Genomic DNA, 11,642 nt, shown 5'->3' with positions numbered 1-11,642 from the left:
AGTACAGCATCCCTTTATGTTCAAAACACTAGAAAAAAACTAGGGATAACAGGAACTTACCTCAACATTATAAAAGCTATATATGCTAAACCTCAGGCTAGCATCATCCTAAACGGAGAAAATCTGAAGGCATTCCCTCTAAAATCTGGAACAAGACAGGGATGCCCTCTATCACCACTTCTATTAAATTTAGTTCTCGAAGTACTAGCCAGAGCAATTAGACAAACAAAAGAAATTAAAGGCATAAAAACAGGAAAAGAAGAAATTAAATTATCGCTATTTGCGGATGACATGATAATGTACTTAACAGCCCCAAAAGAGTCTACAAAGAAGCTGCTAGAGTTAATAAATGAATTCAGCAAAGTGGCAGGTTATAAAATCAACATGCATAAATCAAAGGCATTCCTGTATATCAGCAACAAAACCTCTGAAATGGAAATAAGGAAAACCACTCCATTCACAATATCCTCAAAGAAAATAAGATACTTGGGAATCAACCTAACAAAAGAGGTGAAAGATTTATACAATGAAAACTACAGAACCCTAAAGAGATAGATAGAAGAAGATCTCAGAAGATGGAAAAATGTACCCTGTTCATGGATAGGCAGAACTAACATCATCAAAATGGCGATATTACCCAAAGTTCTCTACAGGTTTAATGCGATGCCAATCAAAATCCCAACGGCATTTCTTGTAGAAATAGACAAAGCTATCATGAAATTCATATGTAAAAACAAAAGACCCAGAATAGCAAAAGCAATTCTAAGCAGGAAGTGTGAATCTGGAGGTATAGCGATACCAGAGGTCAAACTGTACTACAAAGCAATAGTAACAAAAACAGCATGGTACTGGTACCAAAACAGGCAGGTGGACCAATGGTACAGAATAGAGGACACAGAGACTAATCCACAAAGTTACAACTATCTTATATTTGATAAAGGGGCTAAAAGCATGCAATGGAGGAAGGATAGCATCTTCAACAAATGGTGCTGGGAAAATTGGAAATCCATATGCAACAAAATGAAATTGAATCCCCTTCTCTCGCCATCCACAAAAAATAACTCAAAATGAATCAGGGAGCTAAATATCAAATCAGAGACACTGCGTCTGATAGAAGAAAAAGTTGGCTACGATCTACATATTGTGGGGTCGGGCTCCAAATTCCTTAATAGGACACTCATAGCCCAAGAGTTAATAACAAGAATAAACAAATGGGACTTACTTAAACTAAAAAGTTTTTTTCTCAGCAAGAGAAACAATAAAAGAGGTAAATAGAGAGCCTACATCCTGGGAACAAATTTTTACCCCCCACACCTCAGATAGAGCCCTAATATCCAGAATGTACAAAGAACTCAAAAAATTAAACAATAAGATAATAAATAACTCAATCAACAAATGAGCCAAGGACCTGAACAGACACTTCTCAGAGGAGGACATACAATCAATCAACAAGTACATGAAAAAATGCTCACCATCTCTAGCAATCAGAGAAATGCAAATCAAAACCACCCTAAGATACCATCTCACTCCAGTAAGATTGGCAGCCATTATGAAGTCAAACAACAATAAGTGTTGGCGGGGATGTGGGGAAAAGGGTACACTTGTACACTGCTGGTGGGGCTGCAAAATGGTGAGGCTAATTTGGAAAGCAGTATGGAGATTCCTGGGAAAGCTGGGAATGGATCCACCATTTGACCCAGCTATCGCACTTCTCGGACTATTCCCTGAGGACCTTAAAAGAGCACACTATAGGGATACGGCTGCATCAATGATTATAGCGGCACAATTCACAATAGCTAGACTGTGGAACCAACCTAGATGCCCCTCAATAGATGAATGGATAAAAAAATGTGGCATCTATACAGAATGGAGTATTATGCAGCATTAAGAAATGACAAAATCATAGAATTTGCAGGGAAATGGATGGCATTAGAGCAGATTATGCTAAGCGAAGCTAGCCAAGCCCTAAAAAACAAATGCCAAATGTCTGCTTTGATATGAAGAGAGCAACTAAGAACAGTAAGGAAGAGCATGAGGAAAAGACTACAGTAAACAAAGATGAATGGGGGGAGAGAAACGGAGAGAGAAGGGAAAGCATACGGAAATGGTAGGAGACCTTCAATGATACATAAAATTATAAGAGGTCATGAGGGGCAAGGGGGAGGGAAAAAAGGGAGAGAATTGAACAACAGCAGGTGGGGTAGAGAGGGAAGATGGGAGGGGAGGGGAGGAGAGGAGGGATAGTAGGGGATAGGAAAGGTAGCAGAATACAACAGTCACTAATATGGCATTATGTAAAAATGTGAATAGGTAACAGATGTGATTCTGCAATCTGTATTTGGGGTGAAAATGGGAGTTCAAAACACAATTTGAGTAAAATGTATGAAAGATGATATATCATGAGCTATGTAATGCTTTAAATAATCAATAAAAAATTATACTATGTCAAAATAAACTGTACTTTCATGTATATCTAAAAAGAATAAATTAAAAAAAGAGAGAATGATTAACATAAATGCCACTCAGTTATGGTGTGTAATTCCTACATTCTGTTGTATTTGATTTGCTATTTTGTTAAGGATTTTAAAAATCTGTGTTCATGAGAGATATTGATATGTAGTTTTCTTTTCTCTTGTAATGTCTTTTACTTGGGTTTTGGTATAAGGTCATGCTTATAGAATGAGTTAGAAAATGTTCTCTCTGCTTCCGTTTTCTTGAAGATATCTTGAAGAATCAGTATAGTTTCTTTATTAAATGTTTGGAAGAATTTACCAGTGAAATATTGTGAGCCTGATTTTTTTATTAGAAAATGATTAATTATTTTTTAATTCCTTTAATAGATATAAGCCTATTCAATGAGACTCTGAAGAATGAAATAGAGTGGTTGTACTAATGTATCTTTAATCTAGAAAAGAAATCTGGAAAATTGCTGCTGTCTCTGTTGATAGCTGACATCTCTACAGTATTGAAACTAGAAGTAGGAGAATACATGATCTTCCCAATGGCAGGATATCAAAAAGAGGTGACTATAAAGACGTAAGAGGCAGCTGTGATAGAAAATAAATATTTTTCATTTTTAATCTACAAATTCTTTGTGGGTACTTTGTATTTCTATAAATTTGCTGTTTAAACATAGCCTCTTGATTTTGAAGGCACTGAAACTAAAAGATAGGAAAAATAAAAATTTTCTTAAATATATGTTGTGGTTGTGGAAAATTCAGAGGAAAAATTTGAATAAATACAGCTGTTTTTCTTTAAGCAAGTAAAACAAACATTGGCCTAGAATCTGGACTTGCCTTGAGTAACAGGAGAGGTCAGACAGGATGCAGTAATCAAAGAGGAGAAGGTGGGCTGCAATAACTGAAGGTAACACATGAGACAGTATGGAATAATTGACAGGAGAGAAAAGAGCATTTCACTTGAGTGAAATAGAGAAGTCAAGATGCAGTGATTGAGGATGAATGATAAGAAATGATATGAGAGAGAGGGGGGGGCAGGGGAGGGAGGAGAGGAGGAGACAATGTAAAAAACAAGAAGAAGAGGTAACACAGGATGAGCTAAATGAACATGAGAGGCAGGACAGGATGGGATAACTGAACTACAGAGATAAAAGAGGATATGATGAATGAGCAGGCAAGATACGACAGGATAAAAATGAATGAGAGAGATAAGGTGAAATGGAATAAATGTAGGGAAATATAAGACAGAATGGAAAACTGAACATGGGAGATAAGACTGGATACAATAAATAAAACTGAGAGATAAGATAGTATGCAATATCAGAACTGTAAAGTTAAGACAGGAAGCAGTTACCGAATGGAAGAGATAATCAGGATCGAGTAATTAAACCAGAAAGATAAGACAGGAGAAAATATCAGGTAATTGTTCTAGAAAGGTTTTTCTTTCTACTAGGGAAGAATAAACAAGATCCCAAACCTGTATTCATGTAGTTTACACTTTAATGAGGGAAAAATTATTTACTATAGTTATGGTAAGTGATAGGTGAAGATAACAGATCACAGGGAAACCTGAGCTATTCTGAAGGGTCTAGGAATATGTTTAGATGTATAATATACAGTTGTAAGGTAGAGTTAATTAAGGATTAAGAAGTGTCCATTTGACATAACAGCAAAGAAATCAGTGAGGATCATAATGAAATCCATTTAAGGGGAGTGGAAGGAACAAAAACCGGATTATAGTGAGATGAAGAGTTGGGGGGGTGAGGAAAATATACATACTGTGTATATACCTCATACTTATTGGAGTATGTAGTTACTGAAAATTATACTTCTTAAAGAAGTGTAATTTAAAATGAGGTATGGAGGAAGAACAGGCCTTAGCTAATCAAAATATGGAGGTAAGAGGTGAGGCAGAGATCTTGAGGCTGAGGGACTATCACATGCTATGTCTCTGATTCATATAACTGAAAGGAGGCCAAGTGCAGCTCAAACAAAATAAAGGAAAGAGGAGAGTTTCACAAGGCGAAGCTTATAGAGTGAGCAAGGGTCATCTTTGGAATTTTGGCTAGAGAATGTTTTTAGTTCTTTCTGGCTGTAACTAGAATGTCTTAGGTCTGGGATGGAAGCATAGGTATGTGAGAGACCAGACAATGATGGTAGTTTGAATGAGAAAGATAGCTGAAAAAATAAGAGAGAAGTTGGTGGTCTTAAAAGATGTTTAGGAGTAGTAAGAAAGGAACTTAATGATGGACTGGATATGGGGGAATAAAGAATATGTAGATGACAAGGCAGATTCTAGATTTTTGGCTTGAGCAACTGAGTGGATACTGTTGCCATCCACTATGATAGGAAACAGGATCAGAATATACATAAATTTTGAGAAAAGTAGGGGAAGTCACCAAATGAAAATGAACTGATAAAGGAGAAAGAAGAGAATGGAGAGTCAGGGAAGGGCAGAGTTCTGGAAATCAAGAAAAAAAAACATTTCCAAAAAGAAAGATGGTCAGATTATAATATGCAGGGGGAAGTTAATTAAAGATCAAGAAATGTCCGTTTTATTTAGCAGCAAAGAAATCACTGAGGATCATAGTGAGATCCATTTAAGGGGAGTAGAGGGAGAAAAACCAGATTATAGTGAGAGAAGAGTTGGGCGATGAGGAAATGGAGACAGTATGTGTATATGTTTATATATAGTTATAAAGGAAAGTCAAGAAAAAGATAATAGCTGGAGAAAATAAGATCAAGGGAGAGTTTAATAAAGGATCTAGTTAGGATGGGAGAGATTAGAAATGTAAATGAAAGAGAAAGATACTCCATTGTATGACTTTCCAAGAAGGTTGGAGGGGATGAGATTTAATGCCAAGCAGAGGAGGTGGCCCTAAAATAGAGATAGTTGCCTCCTCACTGGAAAGAAGTTTGCTTGGTAAAAATGTGAGGCCATTTCCATTTGATGACTTATATCTTTCTCTTAAATTTTAACAAAGTTAATTTACAAATAAAAATTGCATATATTCAAAGTATACAGCATGATTATCTGCTATATATACATATCATTCTCTAATGATTTATTTATTTATTTTTTAATTGGTTGTTCACAACATTACAAAGCTCTTGACATATCATATTTCATACATTAGAATCAAGTGGGTTATGAACTCCCATTTTTACCCCAAATACAGATTGCAGAATCACATCGGTTACACATCACATTTTTACATACTGCCATATTAGTGACTGTTGTATTCTGCTACCTTTCCTATCCTCTACTATCCCCCCTCCCCTCCCCTCCCATCTTCTCTCTCTACCCCATCTACTGTAATTCATTTCCCTCCATGTTTGTTATCCCATTCCCCTCATAACCTCTTATATGTAATTTTGTATAACAATGAGGGTCTCCCTCCATTTCCATGCAATTTCCCTTTTTTTCTCCCTTTCCCTCCCACCTCATGTCTCTGTTTAATGTTAATCTTTTCTTCCTGCTCTTCCTCCCTGTTCTGTTCTTAGTTGCTCTCATTATATCAAAGAAGACATTTGGTATTTGTTTTTTAGGGATTGGCTAGCTTCACTAAGCATAATCTGCTCTAGTGCCATCCATTTCCCTGCAAATTCTGTGATTTTGTCATTTTTTAGTGCTGCGTAATACTCCATGATGTATAAATGCCACATTTTTTTATCCATTCATCTATTGAAGGGCATCTGGGTTGATTCCACAGTCTAGCAATTGTGAATTGTGCTGCTATGAACATCGATGTGGCAGTATCCCTGTAGTGTGCTCTTTTAAGGTCTTCAGGAAATAGTCTGAGAAGGGCAATAGCTGGGTCAAATGGTGGTTCCATTCCCAGCTTTCCCAGGAATCTCCATACTGCTTTTCAAATTGACCACACCCGTTTGCAGATTAACACAATCAGGTTAACACATTTATCACCACATATATGGCACACTAGATTTATTTATCTTGTAAGTGAAAGTTTATATCCTTTGACTAACATCTCCTCATTTCTTCCAAATCTCAGCTCCTGGCAACCACCATTATGCTCTCTGCTTCTATGAGTTGGACTTTTTTAGATTCCATGTTAAGTGAAATCACGTGATATTTGTCTTTATGGGTCTGTCTTGTTTTACGTAGAATAATGTCCTCTATGTTTAACCATGTTGTTACAAATAATAGGATCTCCTTTTTAATGATATTCAATTGGGTGTGTTCACATTTTCTTTATTAACTTATTCCTTAATGGACATGGGTTATTTTAATATCTTGGCTATTGTGAGTTATTCTGCAGTAAACATGGGGGTGGAAATATATGTTCAAGATACTGATTTTATTTCTTTTGGATATATACCCTGAAGTGATATTACTGAATTGTGTAGCAGTACTGTTTTTAATTTTTTGAGGAATCTCAATATTGTTTTCAATAATGAGTATACCAATTTATATTCCTACCAACTGTGTACAAGTGTTCCCTTTTCTTCACATCCTTGTAAACACGTTGCTTCTTGTCTTTTTTATAATAACCATCTTAACATTGATGAAGTGATCTCTCATTGTGATTTTAATTTGCCTTTTCTGAATAATAATGGTGTTGAGCACCATTTTATCTATCTGTTGGCCATTTCTATGTATGAACTGTGGAATGATCAAATCAAACTAGTTAGCACATTCATTAATTACCTCAAGTTTTTGTCATTTGTTTGTGGTGAAAAAATTCCTTTCTTTTAGCTGTTTTGAAACATGTAACAAATTGTTATTAACTGTAGTCACCATTTTCCTATCTAAATGAAATGTTGTACCTTTTGACAAAGGTCTCCCTTTTCTCTGTCTACTCCACCTCTCACCAGCCTTTGGTAACTACCACTCTACTCTCTGCTTCTATGAGTTCTATTTTTTTTTTATTTCACACATAAATTACATATGGTGTTTTTTTCTCTGTGCCTGACTTATTTCATTTAACACAATATCCTCCAGGTTCCTCTATGTTGTCACAATGTGTCTGTTCAGATTTTCTATTTTTTTTTTCATGATTAAGTCTTGGGAATTTGTATATGTTTAGGAAATTACCTGTTTCTCCTGGATTATTCAGTTTGTGTATAATTGGTCATAGAAGTCCTTTTTTTATTTCTGTGGTATCCTTCATTTATAATTTTAAGTATTTGAGTCCTTTTATTCTTTGGTTAATCCAGCTAAAGATTTGTCAGTGTTGTTTATATTTTCCAAAAATAAAAGCTCTTAGTTTTTTCAATCTATTCTATTGTCTTTCTAGCTCTTTCATTCATTTTTCTCTAATCTTTATTATTTCCTTATTTATTATTACTTTGGGCTAACTCATTGAGGTGTAACATATATGAAATCATTTATTTTTTCTAATTATAAATATTTGTTGCTATAAATTGCCCTTTTAGAACTGCTTTTACTGCATCCCATGTTTTTTATGTTATGTTTTTATTATCATTTCATTATCAAGACACTCTTTAAAAATTTCTTCTTGGACACATTGGTTATTTTGGAGTGTGTTGTTTAATATTCCACATATTTGTGAATTTTTCAAAATTCCCTATTATTTATTTCTAGTTTCTTACCATTTGGGTTGGAAATGAAACAGTAAGTTTATACTGCCATATGCTTTCATTCTGTTATTTAGAGTCCTTTAATTTCAACCTGAAGAATTCTCTTTAGCACTTCCTGTATGCTAGCTAGCTTGTATAGTGATTAACTCTCTGAGCTTTTGTAGGTCTGGAAATGCCTTTCTCTCTTCTTCATTTCTGAAGGATGTTATTGCTGGTTTCTACTGTGAGATCCAGTATTAGCCTTATGTATGTTCCCTTGTGTGTCAAGTGACATTTCTCTTGCTTCTTTCACAGTCATTGCCTTATCTTTAGCTTTTGGCAATCTGCTTATAATATATTTTGAAGTATTACTCTTTGGTCTAATATTTCTTGGGATCCTTCAAGAATTTGGATGTCCATATGCTTTCCAGGATTTGAAAAAAATTCAGCCATTATTTCTTTTTATTTATTGGTTGCTCAAAACATTACAATGATCTTGGCATATCATATATCATACATTTGATTCACATGGGGTATGAATTCTTATTTTTACCACGTGTACAGATTGTAGGATCACATTGGTTATACAGCCACGTTTATACATACTGCCATACTAGTGTCTGTTGTATTCTGCTGCCTTTCCTATCCCCTTCCTATCCCCCCTCCCTTCCCCTCCCCTCCCATCATCTCTCTCTACCCCATCTACTGTAACTCATTTCTCTCTCTCTCTTTTTTCCCCCTTTTCCCTCACATCCTCTTATATGTAATTTTGTATAACAATGAGGGTCTCCTTCCATCTTCCGTGCAGCCATCATTTCTTTAAATAAGCTTTTGGTTCCACTTTCTCTCTACTTCTAGCATTCTCATAATTCATGTGTTTGTATGCTTGGTGGTCTCCCATAGTATCTATGTTATCTTCATTCTTTTTTCTTTTCACTCCTCAGTAAATAATTTTAAATGACAAACCTTTGAGTTCACTAATACTTTTGTATGATTGAGTTTGCTGTTGAAGTTCTCCCATGAATTTTTCAATTCTGTCACTGTACTGTTCATCTCCAGTGTTTCTATTTTGTTCTTTTTCATGGTTTCTGCTTTTTCTGTTGACTTCTCATTTTGTTTATATATTATTTTCCTAATTTTGTGTAGTCATTTATCTCTGTTTTCCTGCATCTCACTGAATTCCTATAAAAATTACTTTGAATTCTTTTTCAGACAATTCATTCATCTGTATTTGGGAAAGGGGGTGATTACTGAAGCTTTATTAGTTTCTTTTTGTGGTTATATTATTCTTTGTTATCTTTGTAGCTTCACATTGGTATCTATGCATATGAAGGGGCAAATACATCTTCCAGTCTTTATAGATGCACTTTAGCAAGTAAAGACCTTCACCTGTTGGGCCTCCCAAGTTCATGGGGTTACCTCTGGGTTTGTGGTTGAGTGGAGTTGGAACTGATAACAAGACTGCATTAAGGTCTGCAGTGAGATCTGTGGTTGGAGGGTCTGTTATGAGGGTTTCAAGCAGCATGGGTCTATCTAGTCCCTGGATAGACTGATTGCCTCTGGGATCCTTGGTAAGCCAGGCTGGTACTGGGATGAAGGTCTACTGCAGGGTTCACAAATGGTGGGCCTGTTACCAGGTATGTGGACAAATATGGCTTTCTTTGAGTTCTTGTAAGTACTCCTGCTGGGTCACTGTGAGGTTCCCTGAACATTCAGTGCTGGCTCTGGATAGTGGTTAAGAAGGGCTAGAACTGAGTCACAGGCTACTTTGGATTCTACAACAGAGCTTGAGGTCTTCAGACATCTATAGATGAGTCACTGGATAGGCAGGACAACTCTTAGACTATAGCTGAGAGCTAATGAAGCCAAATTACAGTTCTATTTAAGGATCCATGAGATTGGTGACTCTATCCCTCCTGAGTCCTTTGGCAGATGGTTCTGGTAGCAGTGTCAAAGCCACATGGGACCATATACCAGTTCACAAGTCTGCAGCTGGGACCATGATCAGTGAGTCTGCTTCCTGAATGTGAGTCTGGCTTCTCAAAACCCCCTCCCAAGTCTTGGGATAACCAGGGTTTCACATTCTCCTACCTGAGTCCCACAGCTCTCAAAAAGACACTTTTATCCATAGATGGCTGCAGAATTATTGTTGCTGTGGGGAGATAAGACTGGGGGACTTTCTATTCCACCAACTTGCTGATCTGTTTTTCTTTTAGGCAGGATGTGAGATCATTTGCTGAGACCAAAAGGGGAATAAGTTTTAAAGAGAGTGGAGAAAAATTAAAATAGAAATAAAGAGAGTGACTAAGATACTTGATTATATAACTTTATCCCTGAGAAACCAGTAGGTTTAATAAGTGGGAATAAATGGGAACCAATAATTGTACAATTTCCACTTAGGTGAGACAAGAGGGTAGAGAGTGACAAAGAAATTTAAGGATTTATCAAGAAAGTGGCCATAAAGTTAGGCTATGAATTTTTGCTTAATTGGAAAGAAAAGAAAAATAAGGGTTGATAAATATAGAAGAAGCAAGAGAGTCCAATTCTGTTGGAGGTGCCAGCGGAGTTGAAGAAGTTTTATGTTGGGAGTAGTCCAAAAAGAAAGCTAGAAAATCAGGACAGAGATATTTATTTTTGTGACTTTGGAGGTTGGGCAGTTTTGCGGATATTTTATAGAGAACTATTGAGGGTGAGATAGAGTAGAAGAGAAGGTGATGGAGGTGGGAGTCAGTGAATTGGATGAATCATGCCTGTGGACATTGAAATCTCCTAGAATGTGCTAAGCATTGGGTGGAGAGGGGAGGCAGGTGCTAAAATCTTTAATGAATAAAAATTCAGTAGATAGCAAAAATAATTATGTGGAAGAGTTAACTAGCATAAACCTCAAAGTAGGAAGATCTTTCTACCAGAGGATAAGCAGTAGTGGGATTGAGAGAGAGGTTATTTCTGATAAGAACTGAGGAGTTCTTAAAACATGAGAGGATAATGGTCACTCCTAAGAGGTAAGCATTGTAATCAGGGGAGGCAGATTTCAATTTAAACCAAGGGCTTGGGTAGGTGTTCTCAGGGACACAGGGATCTTGTGTTTTCCACGAAGGTCAATAATAAGAGAAGATACAGCTAAGAATTGCTACCATAATCAGGTCCTTCTCTTCCTGCCTCTTTACCTAACATTTGTCCATTTATATATCCATTGTACTCATTAAGTCAACAACTAAATGAAATGGCAATGTGGAATTGGAATTTTTAGGTAGAAACCTTTGGTAGAAAATAGGATATTAAAAACTGTCAAAAAATTGATTTGTAAATTATTTTAAAGTCTAGCTCAAGATATAGCATTACAGGGCTAGGGATATAGCTCAGTTGGTAGAGTGGTTGCCTTGCATGCACGAGGCCCTGGGTTCAATCCCCAGCACCATGAAAAAAAAGATATAGCATTATAATAATTAGTTGACTTCAGTGATTAACAGAAATGATATGAAGCACATAACAACCAGAGGGGAATTTTCCATAGGAGAGGAGGTCTGAATAGTTTAACCTACTGGATGGTAATATAAAAAAAATATTTAATTATATATTGTTCCTTTCAATAGGTTGATTATTATTCTCACAAGACCTTTGTTATATTTCTAATAGGTATCA

The sequence above is a fragment of the Spermophilus citellus genome (genome assembly GCF_964194105.1).
Source record: "Spermophilus citellus genome assembly, contig: SCAFFOLD_351, whole genome shotgun sequence".
Classification (NCBI taxonomy): Eukaryota; Metazoa; Chordata; class Mammalia; order Rodentia; family Sciuridae; genus Spermophilus; species Spermophilus citellus.
The sequence above is the reverse complement of the archived record's forward strand: the minus strand, read 5'-3'. Positions refer to the sequence as shown.